Source organism: Natrix helvetica, assembly GCF_964273705.1.
Source record: "Natrix helvetica genome assembly, chromosome: Z".
Taxonomy (NCBI): domain Eukaryota; kingdom Metazoa; phylum Chordata; class Lepidosauria; order Squamata; family Natricidae; genus Natrix; species Natrix helvetica.
Genome location: NC_138554.1, coordinates 121,350,254 through 121,376,385, shown reverse-complemented (window position 1 = coordinate 121,376,385; position 26,132 = coordinate 121,350,254). Strand labels below are relative to the sequence as shown.

Below are 26,132 nucleotides of genomic sequence, written 5' to 3'. Positions count from 1 at the left end.
GGACTTCTGGCAGGTTTGTCTACTCACAGCTCCACCATTACAGCAGAGGGCGGCAGCGGAGGTTGGTGGCCCACGTGGTCACCACATTAATTGACCTGCGTGAGTGCTGGGAGCTTTGAGTTTGCACCATTCTCCTTCAGAATCAAAGAACTGCTGAGCTTTGCTTGCTCTTGTCTTCGGTGCCTCTGCACCAGAGCGCTAAGGCTGTTTGTCTGAGGTAGTGAATGAGGGAAAGTTTCATTTCAGGCCTTACATCCCCATATTTAATCATGGTAGACGGGGCCCCTGAGGAGCAGCAGGTTGGTTGTTCCACTAGTAGGGCCTGTACCAGACAGGCTCGCAAGGCAGTCAGGGAGGCCATCAGAGCAAGCAAGCCTTCTCTAAGCAGGGGACTAAGCAGAGTTCGGGCCTAGACAGAGATGCCATCAGATGCCAGAAGGCTTTAGAGAAGCATTTTTCTAGGGCTCAACTACAGGCCTGTTTCTCCTGGGGATCACTCGCCCAGGGTTCAACCTGGTCAGCATCTTCCAATGTTAGAGAGTGAGGATGAAGGCCAGGGATTCTCCTCTGCTGATTCCATTGCAATGGCAGGCTCCCCTGGGCCTTCTATGGCCAATCGAGAAGACCTATTTGCATATCCTTCTGATCTGGAAGAGGAGCCGGTCGCAGTGGGGACCCTTGCACCCCAACAACTGGCTATTCAGCCCCCACCCGGAGCACGCCCACTGGAAGATAGGAGACCTGATTTTTCCATAGAAATGCAGGATGTCATTGCCAGAGCCATTTCCCAAGGGATAGAGGCTGGCATGTTGCAATGGGCCAAACACCCATGCAAATCATGCCCACTCCTGACACCAGGACCTTCGCAAGAAGTGGTTCAGGCTCAGCCCCCTCAGTCATCGCATTCTTCCTTGGCCAGTGGGGATTCTGACTGGGAGGAAGACCTTGGTCCAGGGGTAGAACCAGAATTCTCAGGGGATGAGGCTGCTGTTCCCAACAAGCCGGCCTTTTCTGGCTTGTTCAAGTATACTAATTTCAAAACTATTTTGAACAAGGCCAAAGCCTCGACCCGCTTGGGCACTAGCATCCCAGCTCCGACTGCTCCTGCACCAGAGGACCTCAGCGAGGGACTCTTTGAGAAGCCAGAATCTATTCAAGAAATTGTGCCAGTTCCAAAGTGATTTCTTAATGTGGTGCAAAAGCAATGGGTGCAGCCAGGCACTCTTGCCACCCCTAGTAGTAATGACAAGAAATTGTACACGGTTGACCCAAGTCTAGATGACTTACTGAAATTGTCTCCCATGGACGTGCCTGTGGCGGCGCTCACTTCCAACTCAGTGCTCTCCCCTGAACTATTAGAAGGGCTCAAGGCAGAGAACAAAAGGGCCGAGAACGCCTGCCACAAGACTCATCAGGCGGCAGCTTGGGCCATTAAAACTTCCGCTTCTGCGTCCCTCCTGTCCAGGATGGCGCTACACTGACAGACAGCTTCTCGCCAAGCTTCCCGCTGGGGATACCAAATTAAGACAGGATGTTAACAAAATTATCGCAGTGACAGAGTACACTGCTGATGCTACCCTGAACGCTCCCAAATTTGCTTCTAGATCCCTGGCTTCTAATGTCTCCACCAGGCGCCTCTTATGGCTCAGATATGGGAACGTAGCTATGCGATCCAAGTGAAAGATTGCCTCGGCTTCCTTTAAGGGTGGCAAGCTTTTTGGGGAGGCCCTAGGCCCCGTCCAGGCTTGAAAACAAGGACAAAAAGAAGGTTATGCCTTCAGTCAACAAAAAATCTGACTAAGGGTTCACAAACTTATAGGAGGCAGCCCTTTTGGAACTCGGAACTCGGAGCCGTCTACCTCCAGTTCCTTCCAATGTCCATACTCTCGGGGCACGGATAGGTCCCAGGACCGTCAGCGCTTTTGTGACAGGAACCGTCAACAGTCCTTTTCCAAACGTCCCTATCGCGGAGGATCCAATTCCAGACCCTTCAGACACTATAAGTGACCACCAGCGGATGGCACCCATGCCCAATGGAAGTGGATCACATCGGACCAGTGGGTCCTTCAGATGATACGCATAGGTCTAACATTAGAGTTTATTTCTCCCCCTCCCCAACACTTCTTTCGATGTCCAACCCCCTCCTGTCCGGTCAAGAAGGTTCTCATGGAACAGGAGATCCTTCACCTCAGAAACATAAACGCCATAGAACCGGTTCCACCAGGTCAGGAAAGGACAGGGTTTTATACAATACTCTTCCTTGTCCCAAAGAACTCCGGGGGGTGGAGGGGCATCCTCGACCTAAAAAAGCTAAATCATCATATAGCATACTGGAGGTTCAAGATGCAGTCGCTTCAGTCAATTCTGGGTTGCATCAGGCCGGGAGATCTCCTAACATTCATAGATCTCAAGGAGGCCTACCTCCACATCCCCATTCGCTCACCACAGGTTCCTGAGATTGTTTTGTTTTGTTTTGTTTGTTTTTATTGGATTTATATGCCGCCCTTCTCCCAAAGGACTCAGGGTGGCGTACAACATTAAAAAACACACATCCCAAAAGTTAAAAAGAAATTAAATATATATCCCAAAAAAAACAAATTGAATTTATGGAACAATACATTTTAAAAATGAGTTAAAATTAACAGGCTAGGCTGGCTTGCTGGAAAAGCCAACTTTTTAGGGCGCGTCGGAAGGACCGGAGGTCAGGGATTATGCGAAGCTCCGGGGGCAGCTCATTCCAGAGGGAAGGCGCTCCCACAGAGAAGGCTCTCCCCCTGGGGGTCACCAGCCGACACTGTCTGGCCGATGGCACCCTGAGGAGGCCAACTCTGTGGGATCGTACTGGATGGTGGGAGGCTACTGGTGGCAGTAGGTGGTCTCGCAGGTACCCTGGGCCTAAGCCAGGTAGCGCTTTAAAGATCATAATTAATACCTTGAATCGCACCCGGAAAACAACCGGTAACCAGTGCAGGCCGCCTAAAAGGGGTGTAACATGGGAGCACCTAGGTACCCCCATGACAACCTGCGCGGCCGCATTCTGGACCAGCTGAAGCCTCCGGGTGCTCTTCAAGGGCAGCCCCATGTAGAGAGCATTGCAGTAGTCCAGGCGAGAAAGGACGAGGGCATGAGTGACTGTGCACACAGCATCCCGATTGAGGAAGGGGCGCAACTGACGTACCAGGCGAACCTGGTAAGAGGCCCCCCTGGTCACGGCCGTCAGGTGTTCTTCTAAACTAAGCTGCGTATCCAGGAAGACTCCCAGATTGTGAGCCTTCTCTGAGGGGGCTAAAATTTCTCCCCCTATCACCAAAGATGGAACAAGGTGTACAAATCGGGATGACGGAAACCACAGCCACTCAGTCTTGGAGGGATTGAGCTTGAGCCTGTTCCTACCCCATCCAGATCCGCACAGCCTCCAGGCATCGGGACATCACGTCAAGGGCATCGTTTGGGTGGTTTGGGGTAGAGATGAAAAGTTGGGTATCATCAGCATATTGATGATATCGTACCCCAAAATCAAGGATGATCTCGCCCAGCGGTTTCATATATATGTTGAACAAGAGGGGTGAGAGAACCGACCCCTGGGGCACCCCACAAGTGACGCGCCTGGGGGGTCAATCTCTGCCCTCCAGTCAACACAAACTGTGACCAATCTGACAGGTAGGAGGAGAACCACCGTAAAACGGTGCCCCCCACTCCCAACCCCCCAAGTCGTCGCAGTAGGATACCATGGTCGATGGTATCGATCCTATTATGCAGGCCACCACTACCAGTACAGGGCTCTGCCATTCGGTCTGTCCTCAGCACCTCGAACCTTTACAAAGATCCTAGCCACAGTGGCGGCTTTCCTGAGATCTCGCCCAGTGCACCTGCATTGCTACCTGGACAACGTCCTCATCCAATCATCGTCACAGCAACAAGCGGTGCAAGACCGGCAGCACATACTGTGAACCCTCCAACATCACAGGTTCTCCATCAACAAGGAAAAGAGTCATCTGCATCCGATCACCAGGCTGCAGCACCTGGGCGCCATCATCGCCACCACCAGCTGCCAGGTCTCCCTGTCTCTGGAGTGCTTGGCAAGCATCAGAATCCAGGTGTTGCAGGTACTACTCTGGTCACAGGCATTAGTGGTGCAGTTGTCACAACTCCTCGGCAAGATGATTTCGTGCCTGTCAATAGTTCCTTGGGCACGCCTTCATTCTCGACACCTACAATGGCTGCTCCTGCCCTACCAGAGGGCCAACATGAGCAACTCTCAACAGCTGGTTCGAGTCTCATCAAAAGTAAGTCTGTCCCTCCACTGGTAGTTGTCCCCTGTGCTGGTGAAGGGCACCCTCTTCAAAGAGCCAGACTGTCTCACCATCACGACGGACACCAGTCTATTCAGCTGGGGCGCTCATCTCCACACCCAGATTGCGCAGGGCAGATGGTCATTGCCCGAAGCAGTATCATGGTTGGAATTGAGAGCTGTGCGGCTCGCACTCATTCACTTTCGAGACCACATCAAGAGGCATCATGTGAGAATCCTAACGGACCGTGTGGCCACAAAGGCACACATAAACCGCCAAGGGGGCACCCGCTCCAGGTCCCTAATGGAGGAATCAGAGCGCCTGGGAAGGTGGGCAGAAAGATACATGTGCTCGATCCAAGCGGAGCACATTTCCAGGGTCCACAACATCCAGGCAGACTCTCTGAACAGGACCATGGTCAATCATTCGGAGTGGCGCCTATACCCTGACCTGTTCCACCAGTTATCTCAGAGGCTCGGCTATCCTCCGGTCAACCTGTTCACAACCCCGGAGAACACACACCTCCTCAGGTTCTTCTCTGGGTTCCACATACCGCAAGCTGAGGGGGTCAACGCTCTCCACTCTCCATGGCCACCGGGTCTGATGTACACCTTCCCCCCGTTGCCTCTTCTTCCCAGGGTGATTTGGAAAATTCTGATTTGGAGGAGGCTCCCTACTGGCCCAGAAGGAACTAGTTCGCCGACCTGGTGAGGCTCTCCATCAATCCTCCTTGGCGGATTCCCCGACATGAGATCTCTCTCAGCCAGGGGGTGCTTCAACATCCAGAGTCCCAGTGGCTACAACTAGCCATCTGGCACTTGAGAGAGACTTCTTAAGTAGGGGTAGCCTTTCCACCAATGTCATTCACACCATTCAGGTGTCCAGGCGACCTTCTACAACCAGAATATACGACGCCACGTGGAAATCCTTCGACAGCTGGTGCAGAGAGCACGAGGCTGAGGCGACTACGGCTACGATTTCCCAGATCTTGGGACTTCTTACAAGAGGGACTTGACCAGGGCCTGGTCCCTAACACTCTAAGATGGCAGGTGGTGGCCTTGTCCATGATTTTGATGGTAGATGAGCACTCTTCCCTTGGTCGTCATCCCATCATCCACAGCTTCCTACAGGGTGCAACCAACCTGAGGCCTCCGGTTGTTCACAGATATCCCTCATGGGATCTCAATGTAGTGTTACGGGCTCTTATTGCCCTGCCCTTTGAGCCCCTCCGTTCAGCCAGCCTCAAACATCTGACATTTAAGACAGCCTTTTTGATTGCCATCACGTCTGCAGGATGAATTTCCGAATTGGTAGCACTGTCAATTCGTGAGGACTTGTGCTTGATTCAACCTAACAGAGTGATCCTCCATTTGGACCCAGCATTTATACCCAAGATCAACTTTTGGTTTCACCAGGCCCAGGAAGTCGTACTTCTGATTTTTATCCACACCTCAAATATCCCAAGGAGAAAAAGTGGCACATGCTCGGTGTTCATAGATCAATACGTAAGTACATCAAACGCACGGCTGCCTTCCGTCGCTCTGAATCACTTTTTGTCGTGTTTCAACTGGCTCCCTGGGCCCCTCGGATATCTCAGACCATCGGCTGCTGGCTACAGGCCTGTATCACCTCGGCCCACATTCAATTTATTCCGGTGCCATGCCATATCACCACACATTCTACAAGAAGAGCCGTCACTGCGGTGGCCTGGGCTACCCAGGCACCGATAGAGGAGATTTGCAAGGCTGCAACGTGGACTTCCTTGTCTCCCTTTGTTCGAAACTACAGACTGGACAAATTGCTTCTGCGGAGGGGGCATTTGGGAGGCGAGTTCATACCAGCGGAGAGACCCTGGATGCTTCCGCTTCCCACCCTAGTGATACTTAGCTTGGGTATATCCCATGCTTGGACTCTCCAGAGCAGCACCCAGGAAAATGACCATTGGCTTACCTGAAGGGTTCTTTCTGGGTGCTGTGAAGGAGAGTCCAACCCTGCCCTGGGGTCTGCTTCGCCAGTTGTCATATGGTTCTGCAGAACTTATGGATACTTATTGACTTTGTTCCTGAACTTCTCAGCGCACATTGTCCACACCTTCATTGAAGAAAATCTGAAGATTAGTCGGCACTAGAGGAGTGGCTTAAAGTTTCAATTCAGTCCTAGGCAGATTGGTTGTATTTAACCCATGCTTGGACTCTCCTTCACAGCACCCAGAAAAGGACCCTTCAGGTAAGCCAATGGTCATTCTGGAGCAGGGGTGTCTAACTGGTTTTCTTTGAGGGCCAAATCAGCATTGTAGTTCTCTGCGGGCTGGCCAGGAGGGAGACAGGATGGACTCCCATGCAGTGCCTCTTGCAGCACTTTGCTGGCCAAAATGGGACCAGGGGACCCCTTATACAACTTTAGAAAATTACCAAAATGAGGAAACATAAAGAGCAACATGAAATGTTATGTAGGAAAAAAAATGGCCTCATAATGTTAACACTATATTTGTAGATAGTATTGCTGATCATGGTTTTGAGTGAAACAGTGTGCTTTAAATCCATTTGCATTGACAGCTTTCTTTAGTTTGCCAATTGATATTTTATTATGAAAAAAGTATTCCAATCTACATAATTAAACCTGAAAAAGTATACTGCAGTTACATCACTTAAGACTAAGCAAATGTGGATGAAAAATTCTTTGAAGTTGTTTCCTCTACAGTTGATAGGCTTAGGGAAATTTGCAATACATGCCAGTAATAGAATAGATCAACTAAACTAATGGACACAATATTGAGAGGGAGGTATGATTTAGGACAGGCGTGTCATACAGGTGGCCCGCACCAGTCACAGACAGGCTACGCCCACCCCAGTTCCGCAAATGGGAAAACATAGCAAAACGTCATGTGATGGCAACATGACATGGTGAATTTGACACCCATGAATTAGGAAATTTATTTCTCGTAACAGTGAAATATGCATTAAGTTTTAATCAGAATAAGTATTTGAAAATCTAAAACTAAAGAAAAAACAAAGATTCTAGATAAAATGTTGCCCTTTAGTAAATATTGCAAACTATATTTTAATATATAACGTATCATGCAAGTACTGTTTACAGTTACTGAACATGTGTTTTTTAAAAAACCTTTCTAATTTGAAAAGTGTTTTGCAATCTAAACTGCAGTTTTCCAAATGGCTATGGGCCAATAACTATATATAATAAATAAATAAGATGGTTAATTGAAGGTAAGTTAATTTACTCAAGACAATATATTCTGTGAAATAGTTACAGGAACCTCAAATTGCTGCTACAGCTTTCCTAATCTGATTCTCCCTGTCCTCCCTAGATGTTGGGGATGCATCTGAGATCTAGGTGTCAAAGTCTTAATATCCCTAGAGAGGACCAGGTTAGAGAAAATAGTGCTACAGTGGCTAATGTTATATAAGGATAAAATATGAATGTGAAACAAATCTATACACAGTTGAAGTTCAATATGACAGAAATGGGATAAGTAAGTACCACATTCAGTACCTCCCTCCAGCTTGATGAAAAAAAAACTAATAATAAGAACAGAACTTGAAGGGACCTTGGAGGTCTTCTAGTCCAATCCCCTGCTCAAGCAGGACACCATTATTCTATGTTAGTTTTTGAATCAAAGCTTTTGCATTGAGCTTTGGCTGGTTCATTTTTACGTTATCCCTTCAGGTAAATTATCTTTCCAGTGTCTCAAAGGTACTACGGTATTATTTTCTGTATTTAAAATTTGGTTCATGGTTGACAGAGAGATGTGGTTGTAGATCTTTTTGCTTCAACTGGTCACTCATATTTCTATCTGTTGCCAGTGAAAATAGCTGAGAGTTAAATATTGTATTATTGGTGATTTTTAAATATGTTTTTCAATACCCTTCATTTTTCTTGGAGAGCCAAGATGCTCTTCCCTTTTTCAGCTCAGTATAAAACCTGGCACAACTTATCAAACTGTTCTGAGATACTAGTTCTAAGAATGAATGTAGGAAACAAGCCTCATATGAAGTCAAGAACCCTGGAGAAAAGGATCAGTATCATTTTAATAAACCTGTTTTGTAAAAAAAGTGTAAAATAAGTGTAAAGTGCCATCAATACAACATGCAATTAATATACATATATGTAATAATATTAATATAGACTTTTAGAAATAAAATTTGAAACCATTTGGGATCTCTTGATTGCTGGATAAAACATTACAATTTGTTTTTATTAGTTGTTCAAAAAGCAATTTAGAGAGGGACCTGAAAAATCATATTTGTCTGTAGCAGGCTTTAGGAGACAGAAGTTCAACTTCAATTAACCAAATGAGTGTATTTCATAGCATCAACTCACACTCTGTGGAAACCCCTGCTGCCTTTCTTGTTATTAACATAAATGCAGGTGCAAATAGCATTTATGTATGTTCATAGGAAGCAGTTGGAGGCATTTCACCGTGGGATGCAACACTTTCGTACTACTTTCATCTGTTCAAATAATGTATTCATGCTTAGTGACATGAACATAAGGAAAGAAACATCTGCCCCAGAGACCATTTCAATAAAGCAGATGTTTAGATCTTTATTTATGCAGATGTTTTGTGTGATGAACTGGGTGAAAATAAAAGCGGAAAAATTGATAAAGACTTCCTGTGTGTTAAGGAAACCAAAACAACAAAAATGTCAATAATCTATATTTCATTTGCAGGTATATAATTTAAGAAGAATTGAAATCAAAATACATTTAGTAGTACACCAGCTAACCAGAGACAGTGATCTTGACTTGACCTTTTGGAGGGACTGTAAATATAAAGCTACAAGTTTGGTTTAAAACTTCAATACAATACAATAGTAGAGTTGGAAGGGACCTTGGAGGTCTTCTAGTCCAACCCACTGCCTAGGCAGGAAACCCTATACCGTTTCAGACAAATGGCTATCCAACATCTTCTTAAAGACTTCCAGTGTTGGGGCATTCACAACTTCTGGATGCAAGCTGTTCCATTGATTAATTGTTCTAACTCTCAGGAAGTTTCTCCTCAGTTCCAAGTTGCTTCTCTCCTTGATTAGTTTCTACCCATTGCTTCTTGTTCTACCCTCAGGTGCCTTGGAGAATAGTTTGACTCCCTCTTCTTTGTGGCAACCACTGAGATATTGGAACATGCTATCATGTCTCCCCCAGTCCTTCTTTCTCTTAAACTAAACATACCCAGTTCCTGCAACCATTCTTCATATGTTTTAGTCTCCAGTCCCCTAATCATCTTTGTTGCTCTTCTCTGCACTCTCTCCAGAGTCTCCACATCTTTTCTACATCATGATGACCAAAACTGAATGCAGTATTCCAAGTGTGGCCTTCCCAAGGCATTATAAAGTGGTATTAACACTTCACGTGATCTTGATTCTATCCCTCTATTTATGCAGCCTAGAACTGTGTTGGCTTTTTTGGCAGCTGCTGCACACTGCTGGCTCATATTTAAATGGTTGTCCACTAGGACTCCAAGATCCCTTTCACAGTTACAACTACTGAGCAAGGTACCATCTACACTGTACCTGTGCATTCCGTTTTTATTGCCTAATGTAGAACCTTACTCTTCACCATTGAATTTCATTTTATTAGATAGTGCCCAATGTTCAAGTTTGTCAAGATCCTTCTGTATCTTTAGCCTATCTTCTGGAGTGTTGGCTATTCCTGCCAGCTTGGTGTCATCTGCAGATTTGATGAGTTCCCCATTTATTCCCTCATCCAAATCATTGATGAAGATGTTGAAGAGTACTGGGCCTAAAACAGAGCCTTGGGGTACTCCACTGCATACTTCCCTCCATGTAGATGCAGTTCCATTGAGGACTACACGTTGAGTGCGGTTGGTCAGCCAGTTACGAATCCATCTGGTGGTGATGCTGTCCAACCCACATTCTTCTACTTTATCTATAGTAGGTTATGGTCTACCTTATCAAATGCCTTACTGAAGTCCAAGTAAACTATATCGACGGCATTCCTCTGGTCCACTAATTTTGTCACATTATCAAAGAATGCAATAAAATTAGTCTGGCATGATCTGTTTTTGACAAACCCATGTTGGCTTTTGGCTATTGCTTTGTTTGCTTCTAGGTGTTCGCAAATACGTTGCTTGATTATTTTTTCCAGAATCTTTCCTGGTATTGAAGTCAGGCTGATAGGTCTGTGGTTTCCTGGATCTATTTTTTTTCCCTTTTTTGAAGATGGGAACCACATCAGCTCTTTTCCAGTCCTCTGGTAGCTCCCCGGTGTTCCAGGATCTCTGAAAGATATAATTCAGTGGTTCTGAGATCTCGTCTGCTAGTTCCTTCAGAACCCTGGGGTGTAATCCATCCGGTCCTGGTGATTTGAACTCGTCTAAGGTAGACAGGTGCTCATCATTTTCTTCCCTATTTCAATTTGTGTTCCTAATCTGATTTTTGTGGTGCTGTTTTTGACAGGTTGGACTGTTTTATCCCTTTGTGTAAAGACAGATGCAAAACATGAGTTAAATAGTTCTGCCTTCTCCCTGTTGCTTGTCACCTTCTTGCCACTTTCTCCTAGCAATGGACCAATTGTTTCCTTAACCTTTTTCTTGTTTTTAACATGTTGGAAGAAGCTTTTTTTGTTAATTTTTACTTTTGTGGCAAGCCTTTCTTCATTGTGAGCCTTAGCTTTCCTCACTTCATCTTTACAGGCTCGGGCTATTTGCTGATATTCTGCCTTTGTTATGTCCCCTTCTTTCCACTTTTTATACTTTTTTGTCTTTCAGTTTGTCAAAGAGTTCTTTATGCAGCCATGCTGGTTTCTTTTGGGAGCTGTTATTTTTCTTCTTCATTGGTATTGTGCTAGATTGGGCTTTTGTAATCTCATTTTTCAAAATTTCCCAAGCTTCTTGAGTTGTTTTCCCCTTGAGGATTCTCATCCATGGAATTTTTCCAAAGCTCTCTCTAAGTTTATTGAAATTAGCTTTCTTAAAGTCCAAGACTCTAGTTTTACTTTGTTCTACTACTTGTGTTTGCATAATGTTGAATTCCAATATTGCATGGTCACTTGCCCCCAGGGTGCCTGTGGTTTCAACACCTTCTATCATTTCCTCTCTTAGTGAGAATTAAGTCCAATATGGCTGATGCCCTTGTTCCCTTCTCTACTTTTTGGAAAACAAAGTTGTCTGCTAGGTTTGTTAGGAACCTGTTGGATCTTCCACTTGGTGCAGAGTTTGTTTCCCAGTTGATGTCAGGGTAGTTAAAATCTCCCATTACTATTGTGGTGTGCTTCCTACATACCTTAGTTAGCTGACTAGCAAAAAGTTCATCTACTTCCTCTGCTTGGTTGGGTGGCCTGTAGTATAGACCTATGGCAATGTCATTTCCCCCCCAACCTTTAATATTGACCCAAATGCATTCAAGATAGTTCTCATCATTGTGCTCTATTTCTGTAGAGAAGTAGTTATTTCTTGTATATAATGCAACTCCACCTCCTCTTTTATTTGGTCTATTTCTTTTAAATAATTTAAATCCTTCTAGCTGTATGTTCCATTTGTCGGTTTCATCCCACCAAGTTTCTGTAATGGCAATAATATCATATCTCCCCTCTTTTACTTGAATTTCTAATTCGCCCTGTTTATTCCTCATACTCTGTGCATTGGTATATAGACATTTGAGTCCATTTTGATTGACCTTGTGTTTACTGTCTACATAACCTGTGTTACGCCTGACTGCCCCTATTTTCTTGCCACTTGTGTGATTCATGCACATGATATGGCAATCACTATTAAATGCTTGGTTTTGCTTGACAGCAGGAGTGATAATCTTACCCACACAAACATCTGTGTTACATGCACTGATAACCCTATGAATTTTAGTTTGCTGGGGACAGAAGTGTTCTGTATCTATTAATTCTCTGTCCCTGCTCTTCAGTTTAAATGTTTATCAAGAAAATATGTGAATTTAATGCCAAGTAACTCAGTCCCTTTCTTGGATGGGTGCAACCCATCTCTTTTGTACAGTTTTTCATTGGACCAGCTACAGGCATCATGACTAATAAAACCAAAGCCTTCCCTTTTACACCACTTCTTTAGCCACACATTAAACTCTGCTACATGCTGGCTCTTCCCTTTTTGTTCCTTATATACTGGTAAAACCTCTGAAAAGATAAGCCTACAACCTATACTATTAAGTTCATACCCCAAGTTCTGGAAATCATTCTGCACAGAAAGTACATCATTCTGGGACAGATCATTCGTGCCAAGATGTATAATAGCATCAACGTCATAGTCCTTACTTACATTCTTGACTATCTTAAGAATACGCCTCTTGTCTCTGCTGGCAGTAGCACCTGGCAGACACTTGACCTCTTTTAAAACCTCCATATCCTCTCCTAAATTTACATCCCTTACGATTGAATCACAAACCAGAAGGTGACTTGTCTTTTTACATATCTTGATCTTCTTCTGCGACTGATGTGTGATACCTGCGACTGATGTGTGGTTGATGATCTCTGGAGGGCCAGAGATAGGGGTTGCTCCTCTATCCTGGTCCTATTAGACCTCTCGGCGGCTTTTGATACCATCGACCATGGTATCCTATTGCGCCGGTTGGAGGGGATGGGAGTCGGAGGCACCGTTTTGCGGTGGTTCGGCTCCTACCTCTCCGACCGGAAGCAATGTGTGTTGACAGGGGGGCAGAGATCGTCCCTGAGGCCACTCACTTGTGGGGTGCCACAGGGGTCGGTCCTCTCGCCTCTCCTGTTCAACGCATATGTGAAGCCGCTGGGTGAGATCATCCGTGGTTTTGGGGTTGAGTACCATCTTTACGCTGATGATACTCAGCTGTATATTTCAACCCCAAACCACCCCAACGAGGCTGTCGAAGTGATGTCCCGGTGTTTGGAAGCCGTCGGGGTCTGGATGGGGGACAACAGACTCAAACTCAACCCCTCCAAGACCGAGTGGCTGTGGTTACCGGCACCTCGGTTCAGCCAGCTGACTCCATCGCTGGCCATAGGGGGCGAACAATTGTCCCCTGTGGAGCGGGCGCGCAATTTGGGCGTCCTCCTTGATGCCCGGCTGTCAATGGAGGACCATGTGGCAGCCGTGGCAAGGGGGGCGTTCCACCAGGTTCGCCTGGTGCGCCAATTGCGCCCCCTACTGGACCGGAGTGCCCTGCGCACGGTCACTCATGCGCTGGTGACGTCTCGCCTGGACTACTGCAATGCTCTCTACATGGGGCTTCCCTTGGGACGCATCCGGAGACTGCAGCTAGTTCAGAACGCAGCCGCGCGGGCTATTATGGGACGTACACGTTACTCCCACGTAACACCTCTCCTGCGCGAGCTGCACTGGCTACCTGTGGCCTTTCGGGTGCGTTTCAAGGTATTGATTACCATCTTTAAAGCGCTCCATGGCAGTGGACCTAGTTACCTGCAGGATCGCATCCTACCACACACGTCCCTGCGACCTATTCGCTCACACAGAGAGGGGCTCCTCCTGGTGCCGTCTGCTGGTCAATGCCAGCGGGCGACACCTAGGAGTAGATCCTTCTCTGTGATGGGCCCAACCCTCTGGAATGACCTCCCCCCAGACATTCGAACTACCACCGACCTCCGTTCCTTCCGGCAAAAGTTAAAGACTCACCTGTTTCAATCAGCTGGCCTGGCACTTTCTTAGTTGTACCTCCCAGGGATTTATTTTATTTTAGGGTTGGGGTTTTATTTATGATGTTTTAAGATTAGTATTATTTATTTCTTAGCACAGTCTATTTCCTCCTCCAATGTATCTTAAATGCAGTTTAAACGTATTTAATTATTGTGAATGTTTTTATTATTGACTGTACACCGCCCCGAGTCCCTTTTTGGGAGAGGGGCGGTCTAAAAATCTAAGAAATAAAATAAAAAAAATACCTGTTTCCCCATTTCGCCTTACCGAAGAAAGTTCTTCATTTTGGACCATGATCCCCTGCTTATTTGAGTTATCATTATCACAACTACCTTGACCTGTCTCTTTAGTGTCCCCATTAAGGTCAGCAAGGACGCTATATCTGTTATGCTGTGTCACAACAAAAGCTTTGTGTTTATGGTTCACAGCTCTCAACCTGCCAGATCCCACGGTTGTCCAGACTGCTCTTCTCCTGCAAGATTTTTGTGGCAGAGGGGGCTGATAGCATGGCATCTCCATAGAGTGGAATGGCTGAAGTAGACACCTAGTTTCTGCTTGGAGAGCACAGATTAGAGATTCTAGATAGGTAATCTGTCTATGTAGACTAGTAATTTGTTTACAAAGGGGACAGTATCCAAATTTGAAAAGAGTACTGCGAAAGACAGGTGCAAAACAGCTATTACATTGAACTAAGCCGGTCATTTTGAAATAAAATAAAATCACAATCTCAAGCGCACTAATCCAGAATGTATTATTGCTATTTTGGTTTATAGATATATGATTCGCACGGCATTAGGTGTGCAGGCCCCCACCTCAGTCTCTTTGTCTCTCTGACTCACCCCCCTTCTATCCAGTCATAGTTTAGGAAAGTATTAAAAGGATTACTATTTACAATGATGATAGCAGATACATTTGGCTTTGCCATGCTATACTCATACAGATAACTATAGAAAGGTACTTTATAGAATGATCAGATCATTCATATTTTCAATGTTTAGTACAACTTACCTGGAAGAATCTCTCGGATATTAATATGCAGATTTTTCAAGGCATCAGCCATACTACAAAACTATTGCTTGGAGCAATAACAGAATTAAAGTTGATTTCATTTACATTTAAACATAATTGTAATTTTAAAAAATCCACTAATGTATTTAATGTTATTTTCTTATTACATTAAAACTACAACTTTGTAATTGTTGATGGTCTTTGGGAGATATGCTTAAGATTACATATGAAATGACACCTTAGCTGATAAATTTATGCTGTTAAATTGGACAAAGGCATTTCATGTCTCCTTTAAAGTTGCATTTGCCAGCAATGTATCTTAGAAGTCTTAGCAAGCAGTTTTAGCCTCACTGCATATGGATGGGTTTGAATGGTGGATGTTAAAACTGACATTCCACATGGCTGTTGTAATAAATCTAACAGAGGGATACACAATGGCTTTTTAAGGTGATTGGTCACTCTTTTCAATAATATGCCAGCAATCACATTTCAACAAGTGGATCGAGCCAAAAGCAGAACAATAACTATAGTAAGTTTAATTTAAATTAGAACTAAAGTAAATTATAATACAATTATTTTATTTAAAAATAGTTTGGCAACAACTTTTGGAGACTTTCTGAAGGCCATACTTGGTGGGAATCTAGAACCCTAAAGCTCTGTATACCAATCTGTTCTAAATCAATGTGGAGAATATTTTAAAATTATTTTATTATATAAAACTAAAAAGAAAAAGTGTACATATATACAAGAATATTGGGAATCTAACTACAAAAGTAATTAAAATAAAAAGAAGGAAATCCTTTAAGATTATAATAGAAAACTTGAAATTGTCTACATTGCTAAAAATTTCTCATTACTTTTTTGAAAAAGAAAATCCCAGACAAAAACACCATTAATAAACAATTGCTGAAAATCTTGCAGATTTATCCATGCAATATTGTATTCTTTTAGCCAGATACCATATCTTAAAGACCCAGATGCCATCTCTTGATGGGTTGATAAATTTAAATATTGGAAATGTAGCCAAGAAAAAATTATTTGAGCTAAATTCATATTAATAAGTCCGAATTTCACCATTAAATAGGGCATTAATAGGGCATCTCATTAATAGAGCAGGTAAATTAAACAATGCAAGCACTACATGCTAATTAAAACTCTGATCCATATGCCATCCTCCAGGAGTAGCCCCCAGCATCTCTGGCTTTTTTACATTTTCTGGAATGGAACGGTTTATTGAAGTAAGATGGCCAATGGCCAATACAAAACAACCACACAAGAACAGAAATCATACATCTTGAAATATTATTTCTTATTGTGCTTGAGACTAAGTTCTATACCTTGAGTAGAAGTTATAGGTATAATAATATATGTAATTCTTAGTCATGAGACTACATTGCCAATAAGGGGATGACATTTTTTTCATGATTTGCTTTGTTAAAATCTATTTGTTCTAGCATAAATGTGTTGATAAATAAAATGACTTGTTTATATTTGTTCTAAAAAGTTCATGTATAGAGTTACTTTGTTATTTATTTTTCTTGACAGAGCTTCTGAATCTAAATGGTAGATTAATGTGGACGGAAAGACCACTTGAGTATTCCTATTAAGATGGACTTGTAATTAAATGAACCAATGGTCTGATTGTGTATAATGACATCTTTATGTTCATAGAGAAATCCTTCAAATAGTAAGTAAATTCCTCAAATATTTAAAGGGTTGTATGTGTATGCTGGATCTTTTAAGCTGAATTACTGTAATCAAAGATGGAGTATACAGTGTAAGCATTGGTTTTGCATTACAGTGCTGTCTAATATCCATGTATTTTTATCCATGTAGTGTGTCTATAGCACTGTTGGGGAACTTTTTCGGCACTGATTGCCAAAACGCGAGTGTGGGTGTGGGTGTGCCAGAAACCAGAAGAGCAGCTGCCCGGTGTGCATGTGCATGGACACTGGTCAGCTGGTCTTCATGCACGCACGCATGCCAGAAACTGGAAGACCAGGTGGCCGGTGCGCATGAACGTGCCAGAAACTAAAATACCATCTTCCCAGCACACCGGGTAGCTGCTCTTCTGGTTTCTGGCGCCCCCGCATGTGTGAAGACCAGCTGGCATGTCAGAACCTGGAAATGCAGTGGGCGATGGCTCACATGCCTGGAGAGATGGCTCCATGTGCCATTTCCGGCACACGTGCCATAGGTTCGTCATCATAGGCCTATAGTATTATTATTTGTCCTTATTTTCTTTATTCTACCCTTTTATTGGGATGATGATGATAATGATGATGATTCTGCTGCTTTGCATATACACTGAGTGCTTCTATATCAGAGACAAATTCATTGTGTTTTTAATCCCACTTCATCAATAAAGTTCAGTTCAATTCAATTCAGTCAGGTACAGGTTTAATGTCATTTGGTTTGAGCAAGTTACTTGCAGTTGTAAGTGTATTCCTGAGTTTATGTACTTTTTAATCAAAGCAGGTTTTCTATTTCATATTCATGAGATATGTCCATTTGATCTTTAAAGAAAATGTTATCCTTTTAAAATTCTGCCTTAATATTTCATTCTCCTCCAAGACATAGTCAGCATAATCTTTCCAGTGTGGTGGAAAGAGGGTGCTCATTACCATTTTATATTATGTATTATCAGCTCTTTTAATACACTCAAGTATTCATATTAATTCAAAGAGGACATTTACATCTATTTTACAAAGATAACCTGCTGTGAATGGCAATAAACATCTCCCTCTGCTATATAGTGCAATTTGAACCAACATTGCTTTACAATTGCTTCATAAAAGAGGATGAATCAAATGCCTTCATATTATTTATATAGTGCTGCAACAAAAATGTTTTCTTTTCCAAGGTTTCCAGATTTTTGAAAAGCAATAGGCATAAGTCTACTTACATTTCATTCTACTTAGGAAGTTTAAAAGATGAAAGAATCTTCTCAGCATAGTCTTCTCGGTGATGGCCTTTAACTCTGGTGAATCCATATTAAATAGACTTTATTCAAACACAAATATATGGATAATGCAAAAAAGAAAGCGAAATACAGCGAAATACATTTTAGAATGTATTTGGGAAGGTTTTATATCGATGGGGAAAGCTGAATTCGCGTAACAACTACATGAATGACTTAACAACTGTAGTGGCGCACTAGAATACTGCATAAATATTCCAATTTCATTCTGATTTACCGTCTGATTATAAGGCCATGCCACATTTTTCTGGTGGACAAAAATATAAGCCCTTCCCCCCACTTCCATCCAGGCAGAGCGCCGCTCACCAACTTAGCGGTATCCCGAAGGTGCCAAGCCACGGGAACGGGGGGGAGGCAAAGGTGATAGCGTTGCTTGGCGCGTTTGGGATACTGCTTGGTTGGTGAGCCGCGCTGTGCCCAGCTGAAGAGGGGGGTTGCCAGGTGGCTGTTCTCTTGCGAGCGTGCTCCCAAAGAGCACAGCCCCATGGGTGAATGGCTGTGTTGTGCTGTCGCAGCAGCACAACACAGCAGCCATGAAGTGACCACGCTCATGAGCAGCCACCCGGCAAATCCCCTTTCCAGCCGGGCATAGCGCCACTCAGTGACCTAGGGGTATTGCCAAGCCATGTGAGTGCCTGTTCGCCGCTGCCTGGCTCCCGCGACTTGGCACCTTTGAAATGCCAGTGAATGGCACTCTGCACAGCTGGAGAGGGGGTTGCGCGAGTGGCTGTTCCGCTCTCGCCCGAGTGCCTCCCAGCCTCACAATGCCCTGGCCCAGCTCTCTCTGCAGAGCTAGGGCACCTCCGCTGCCTCCGCCCCCACTGCATGGCTTTTGCGGCAGCTTCCAAACTGAGTCTTTCAGCAATGGCCACTCTGGGCATATGCTCTATGGTTGTGGGCCAGCTGCCGGCAGAGCGTACAACCATAGAGCATTCCCCCAGAGCGGCCACTGCCAAAAGATTTGGTTTGGAAGCCGCCACAAAAGCCATGCTGCATGAAAGAGCTGGGCCAGGGCATCGTGAGGCTGGAAGGTGTGCAGGCGAGAGTGGAGCAGCCGCTCGTGCAACCACCCTTTTCAGCCGTGCAGAGCTCAATTCACTGGTATTTCGAAGGCGCCAAGCTGTGAGAGCCGGCCGGCGGTGAACAGGTGCTCATGCGGCTTGGCGATACCCCTAGGTCAGTGAATGGCGCTGTGCCCAGCTGGAAAGGCGGTTTGCTGGGTGGCTGCTCGTGAGTGTGGTCGCTTCATGGCTGCTGTGTTGCACTGCTGCGATAGCGCAACACAGCCATTCTCCTATAAGGCTGTGCCCAGCTCTTTGGGAGCCCACTCGCAAGAGAACAGCCACCCGGCACCCCAAAACAATAAACCCTCCCCTCATAATAAGGCCCAAACCATATTTTGTGGGTAAAAAGAAAATAAGATCCTGTCTTATTTTCGGGGAAACACGGTACTTCATGATATGCATGATGATTGTGATGTAGTTTACAGCTCAAAAACGCATGTAAACATTTGGAATTCATGTAGAGTACACATAATCCTTAACTTGCAACCATAATTGGAATGAGAATTTCTGGTGTCAATGAAGGCAGTTGTTAAGTGAGTTACATCTGATTTTATGAATTTTTGGTTATTAAACAAGCCACAACAGTTGTTAAGTGACTTCTGGTTCTGGCTGCGGATCGCGACGGGCAAGCTTTGCTCGCCCCGCGCACTCCTGGTGGGCTCCCCACTGATCCGGGGGGCACAGGATGCCCTGGAGGGGCTCCTGCCAAGGGGGCGGCGTAGCGGGGGAACCCCTGTGTCGGCGGCAGCCGGGGGCTCCCCGCATCGCCCTAGGTACCGGGAGGCAAGAGGGGAGGCGCTGCGGCATCTTCGCGATGAGGCAGCTGGAAGAAAGCAAGATTTGAAGGATGCAGCTGTTGTGCAGTGAGGTGGAAACTTCCCCACATTCCCTTGTTCGACTGAAGGAAAAAAAATTGCCAGCTCTTTAGAATTAACTTTCAACTTGATTTGGAGAAGTGTGATTGGAGGGAGGGGGATTTCCTCCCCCCTTGGACAAGCGGCTTTAAACGGTTTTGCTCTCTGCCCCCAGAGGAGGAGGAGGTGGGGGAGCCATGCAACGAAATCACGCTCATAGCAAAGGCAGATTTCTGGACTGCAATTGTGTAAATGAGGTGATGATCTGAAAACTTTGAAAACTTTTGGTCTTTGCCTTCTGATCCCAGAGCTGGCAGGGCAAGATGGCACACTTCTGTCGTCCTCATAGACACTGAAACTTGACTCCACCCATAGAAGCTTCAGGCATCTTGTTTTTGTCTCCGTGACACTCAGATAAATCTCTTGCTACATTTTACTCTGCTTGGAACAAAGGACTTTACTGCTTTATTGCCAGGAGCTGAATCCAGAAAAGGTTCCTATCTGCTTGGACTCCCTGCCTTGTAACCTCACTTGGCGGTTTTCCTCCCTAATTGTTTCCTCTCTGTACTGACATTGTTATCTCTTTGCTTATTACAATGCCACCCAAAAGACTATCCCCGGGGAAGCTGGAATTTGCTGTCTCCGCCCCAACATCTTCAGCATCCAGCCCCAGTGGACAACCGACTTTAACTTCATTGCTCCAGCCCAAGCCTTCTGAGGTGGACTTTCAGCAGATGTTCCAACAACTCTTAAAGGGGCAGGAAGTTTTAAAAAACCAACTAAAGGAGATGAATGAGCAGCTTAGAGAGAATCAAGACCGGGCGATTAATAACTCACAGAGACTGGATCTTTTGGAGGAGGGGATGGCTGAGATGAGGGGGGAGGTGAGGGGAGTGCAGAAAGGGAACCAAGAGCTTGAGAACCATCAGATAAAAACGGAATTTGAAAGAATGTCCTTTTTCCTTAGATTTCAAAATGTGGTTGAGGCTGATGATGAAGATCTAAGGGACATTATGACAAACTTATTGGCTGAATACATTAAAAAAGATAAACAACAGATGGGGTGGGACATGGACCTGGTTTATAGAGTAAACTCAGCATATGCCAGAACACACAATGTTCCAAGGGAGGTACATATTAAATTTCTCAGAAAGATCACAAGAGATGAGATTCTGAGTGCACAAAGGGGGCAAGCACTAAAATACCAGAATAGAGAAATAGCCATTCTGAAACAGATCCCTAAGAAAGTGAGAGATAAAAGAAAAAACTATTCGCTATTAGCGAAGAAATTATACCAGAAAGGGGTGTGGTTTAGATGGCTGATGCCTGAAGGTATGCTAATATTCTGGGAGGACACAAGAGTTAGAATCAATACAACCACAGAGGCTCAGGCCTTTATGGAAAAAAATAAAGTCCTCCTAGACAAACCTGATGACACTACACCAGACACACAGGACACGGGAGGGGCCGGAGCTCTGCTGGCAGGGGGAGAAGAGGCAACATCGAGAAAACTCAGATCACAAAAATGAACAAGAAAATCTGTTTGATGCAAAATGATTGAAATTATATGAAGATAAAAGTTTATATGCTGACAAAATACCATTAATTAATAATAATCTAATGTATTAATAAATGGAAAGTATGAGCACGGGGGGAGGGGCCACCTCCTGCATATTGTAACTGCCAAAATTTGTAACCTATTCCACCACCCCTTGTTTATTTTTTAAAAAACCAATAAAATTTTGTTTAAAAAAAAACAGTTGTTAAGTCAGTTATGTAGTCATTAAGTGAATTCAACCTTCCTCATTGATTTGGGGATGCTAACTGAGAAGGTCACATATGGATATTACATGACCACAAAATGCTGTAACTGTTGTAAATATATGCTAGTTACCAAGCACCTGTATTTTGATCATGTGAATGGGAATGTTGCAATGGTTATAAATGTGAGGACTGCCACTTTTTTCAGTGACATTGTAACTTTGGATGGTCACTAAATGAATTATTTTAAGTTGAGAACTAGTTGTACCTGATTAACCTGGTACTTGGTAGAGTTTACAGCTAAGTAAACATACTGCACACAAGTATATGGTGTGAACAAAGCAAAATCATTAAGAATATCTAGAAATCTTTCCCTCTCCTGCCATGCCACAATAACAAAAATGCAAATGGATAACATTTGGAAGAAGAGTGCTCTCCCTTCCTCTCTCTCTGCAGGCCCCGCAGTTCAATGTGGATGTGTTTTATTTTTAAAAGGAGATAATGGGAAAATTTTCAGTTGCTATACCTATGAGCAGAATGAAAGTAGTTAGCATGTTCAGTCTATCTTACAACTCTTCTGCCTCCACCAGTCAGGGCTCCCTCAGCGGGCAATGCAAAAAAACATCCAGAATAGATTGCCAAGAAATGAAAAGTTCAGATAAATTGGTGTTATTGTGCAAAGTGGTAAAATCTGGGAAAAGCTTCCTTAGGTCACTCTGAACAAATGGGGCTACCTGATAGCTTCTAACCTTTGCAATTGTGGAGACATGCAGACCACAACACATATGTATACTTGCTCTTTGTGTCCTGATCAATGTACACTTGACCTTATGGCAGCATAACAATGTAATTAAAGTTGCTAGTTTCTGAGCAAGATCTGTTTAATTTGTAGATATTTAATCTTGTATTTTATATTTTAAATTTTTGTCATGTAGTGTAACTTGTTTTAAGTGTATTTCTGACATGAATAAACAAACAGCATTTGTTACTTGGTCAGTAATATTGGTCAGTCTGGGTCTAGAAATTCAAATTTTGCTTCCTGTGTAGTAAAAGTAAGAAATAGCTGGAATTAACTCCTTTTAGTTTATTTAATGGAATTTGGTTTAGGTAAATTTGGAAAAAAAATGGACTAAATTGGAACGTTCCACAAATGGACATCAGGAATGATACTCAGAGAGAGCAAAGATCTGAGAAAAATGGGAAATGAGCAGCAATTGAGGTATGAAGGAATTCTGAGAAATGTAGGGCTAAATAGATAATATATGTTGCACTGCAGTGAAAGGTGGAAAACTACAACAGAGTTGCCTTACCAACTTGGTGCTATTTGTTATTTGGGTAAACTTTTAATGTAATGAACATTCAACAAAAGTTTGGAACATGATGAGCTCAGAAACTTCCTGGTTCCTTTTCTCCATATTAGATAGAAATATTAGCATTGATTAAATTATATTCAAGATTGAAATTATAGCATCAGTTATCCTGTACGTTTTCTAATATAATTGTGCAGTGTTGTGACATCCTGTTTATTTTGTACTCTTAATTGAATGGCTTTACCTGGAGACTAATTCAGGAAGGAGTAAGAATAAACAGCAAATGAAAAAGAATTCTGAACAAAACTGAGAACAGCAAGCAAATTTACTATGTTGGTAGGCTTTCAGAGCTAAACAATTGGATGCCTTCCAGATGTTTTAGGCTACATTTCTTCCTGTTGGTCATATTGCCTAGGACAAATAACAGCTAAAGTTCAGTTGCTGTCACATTATTATTCACTGCCTACATGGAAACTACCCTCACAGACCTTTTCAGTATCTTAGTATTCCTTGGCTCCTTTGATTGTAAAACAGGCACCTTCAGCTTAGTTATTTTAGATAATTATTTCCCCAAGGAGTCTGCATTGATTGGAAACATGTATTTTATTTCATGCATGAAACAAATCTGATGCAATTCAAAAATTGACCAGCCCCTTCCAGGCAATTCATAGTCTAACTAAACTGAAAATCAGAACAGGTCTCAGTTTATAGAGTTGTTGTTGGGTTAATAGAACCAAGCTAGCCCACACACCCTCTTTCACTCACACACTGGCTGTGTGACCTGTGTTTCAGATTGCCACTGATTTTCTGTGTCCTGCCTTCTTGCCATCACTGCAATGCTTGTTCAAACATGGCACATCCAATTGACATTCCCACATCTCCTCTGATCTTCCCGGGGTCCTCCTCTTCTTTTATTTATTTATTTTTATATATTTATTTTGTCAAGCATATATATAAGATATCAGATAAAAGTATAAACATGGTTTTGAATAAATGAAAAGGATACAAATTAAAAAGGGAGATTAGGACACGGTTGGCACATTGGTGCGCTTATGCACGCCCCTTACAGACCTCTTAGGAATGGGGTGACGTCAACAGTAGCCAATCTAAGGTTAAAGTTTTGGGGGTTACAGGAAGAAACCACAGAGTCAGGTAGTGCATTCCAGGCATTGAACACTCTGTTACTGAAGTCGTATTTTCTGTAATCGAGTTTGGAACAGTTTACCTTAAATTTTTTATCTGTTATTTGCTTGTGTATTGCTGTGGTCGAAGCTGTAGTAGTCATTGAGAGGTAGGACATTGTAGCAGATAATCTTATATACTACACTTAGGTCAGACTGAAGGCGGCATAGTTCTAAATTGTCTAAACCCAAAATTTATATTTTATTTAAATTTTATATTTACACTTCTATACTTGCATCTGAATAATGCATTTTTGATCTAACCTCTCTGGATTTTTCCAGGTTTTTCTTTCTTTTTTCTTTTTACCTCAATTGTTGTTCAGTTGTCTTGCAATTGCCCCACCATGTTCCACCTTGGAGCAGCTATGCCAGAACACATATACTTCCAGATCCACCCTGGACTAAATATTCAGGTTTCAGTTTTGACACACATCATCTGATGCCTCATGATCATATATTACATACTATATGGAATATTTTGCACATCACTACAGATCTATAGGAGAAACACATGTTTCTCTTGAAGACCCTCTGCCTTTTGTTTTTAAACCTTCATCACAACAATCTTTTAAAAAATTGTTCTCTTTGTTTAGTTACAAACTGAACCTCAGTTGAAATTGCCTCTATGTAAGAATTAAGCTTTATCCTTTAGTTATGAAATATACCTCTTATTTCTTACAATTTACTGACTGCACCATACATTTTCTGTAGCTTCTTTATGACTGTATCTGCATCTCTAAAAACTTTAGATTTGTTAGCAGCAGTTAATAAGAGGGAAAAAAACATCAAAGGGCTTTAGAACTCAGGAGGAAATCTTGGTATGACTGCACTTTCCTCAACCAATTCTCCTGTTTTAATTGCCCTCCTTTGTTTCCAGAAGAATTTAATAATTCTTCTTTTGGTCATTTTGCAGATGAAGAGAGGCATCAGGAAGAAATTCTACAGCCTGAAGGGAAACATAGTTTAGCCTCTCCTACTCTTTTGGTTTGTGTTCACAAAATGCTTAGAGACAGGTCTGGCAGTTGCATTTTCTTGGTTAGATTTAAACATGGGTAATTTACAGAATATGTCTGTATACATGGAATATACTTTGCATCTGCTATTTAAAGTCAACAGAAGTTAGTTGTTTTCATGACTTTGTGATTGCTCATTATGTATACAATGATTCTGTTTTACCTAGGAATTTTGGTTCTTTCCTCATTGGCTTCATTTCTTACACTACCTATTTTTCATCCCTGATTGTGATAAAATCTGCACAATTTCAACTATATCTAACTAAATGTTAAATGTAGGGTACTGCATTTAATGATTTCCAAGCTACTGCTTGGAAATCATTGTGGAAATCTCAATACAACATCATTAGTATTTGTGCTTCTAAATTGAGGCTGATCAAATTATTTAGTCTAGCTTCTAGAACATTAATATGCAGCATTAAATAACTTTGATTCCTTCTTCTCTACCTGAACCTTACAAATGTGTTTCCTATCCCTACCTTCCTTTACTTTCTTTTTATTGTATCTGCTTGTTTACATTTGCGTACATATATTTTGTAGTAATAACATGAAAAGATAATAAAAGCTCCTACATTAAAAAAGGATTAGTACTGATTGTTTAACATTAACTTGGAATATATTTTTCAAATATATTTTAGAGCAGTGGCCATTGGGGGCATCAGGAACCAGTTCCATGGAGGGTGATTTTTCTGTAAAATGGGGGGTAGGATTTCATGTTTTGCCTGAATCTTGCACATTTATGCTTGGGATTTCACTCATCTATGTTCCTAGTGAGCCATGGATCAGTGCTGGCCTGTGGACTGGGGATCCCTGTTTTAGAGCAATCATTGGGTCCCATCCAACAAGATGCAGTTCAGTGATGAGAAAAGTAAGGTCTTCACTTAGGCAGGAATAAAACAAATGCATAGAAATAGGAGGTATGTGACTCAACAATAATAACTCTGAGAGAGATCTAAGTGTCCTAGTGGACCACTACTTAAGTATGAGCCAGCACAGAGAAAAGCAACAAAGATGGTAAGGGGTTTCTAGGCTAAAACATAT

General features: G+C 43.0%; 1 long non-coding RNA gene across 1 annotated transcript in view; it reads left to right on the top strand.

The window, feature by feature from the left end:
• The window catches only part of LOC309381322, a 37,333-nt gene extending 12,126 nt beyond the window's left edge, over window positions 1-25,207 (top strand). The window contains exons 2-4 of the long non-coding RNA XR_014173537.1: window positions 7,618-7,677; window positions 16,474-16,615; window positions 24,992-25,207. This is a non-coding gene — a long non-coding RNA (uncharacterized lncRNA). The remainder of the gene's footprint in view (window positions 1-7,617; window positions 7,678-16,473; window positions 16,616-24,991) is intronic.
• The last annotated feature ends 925 nt before the right edge of the window (window positions 25,208-26,132 follow it).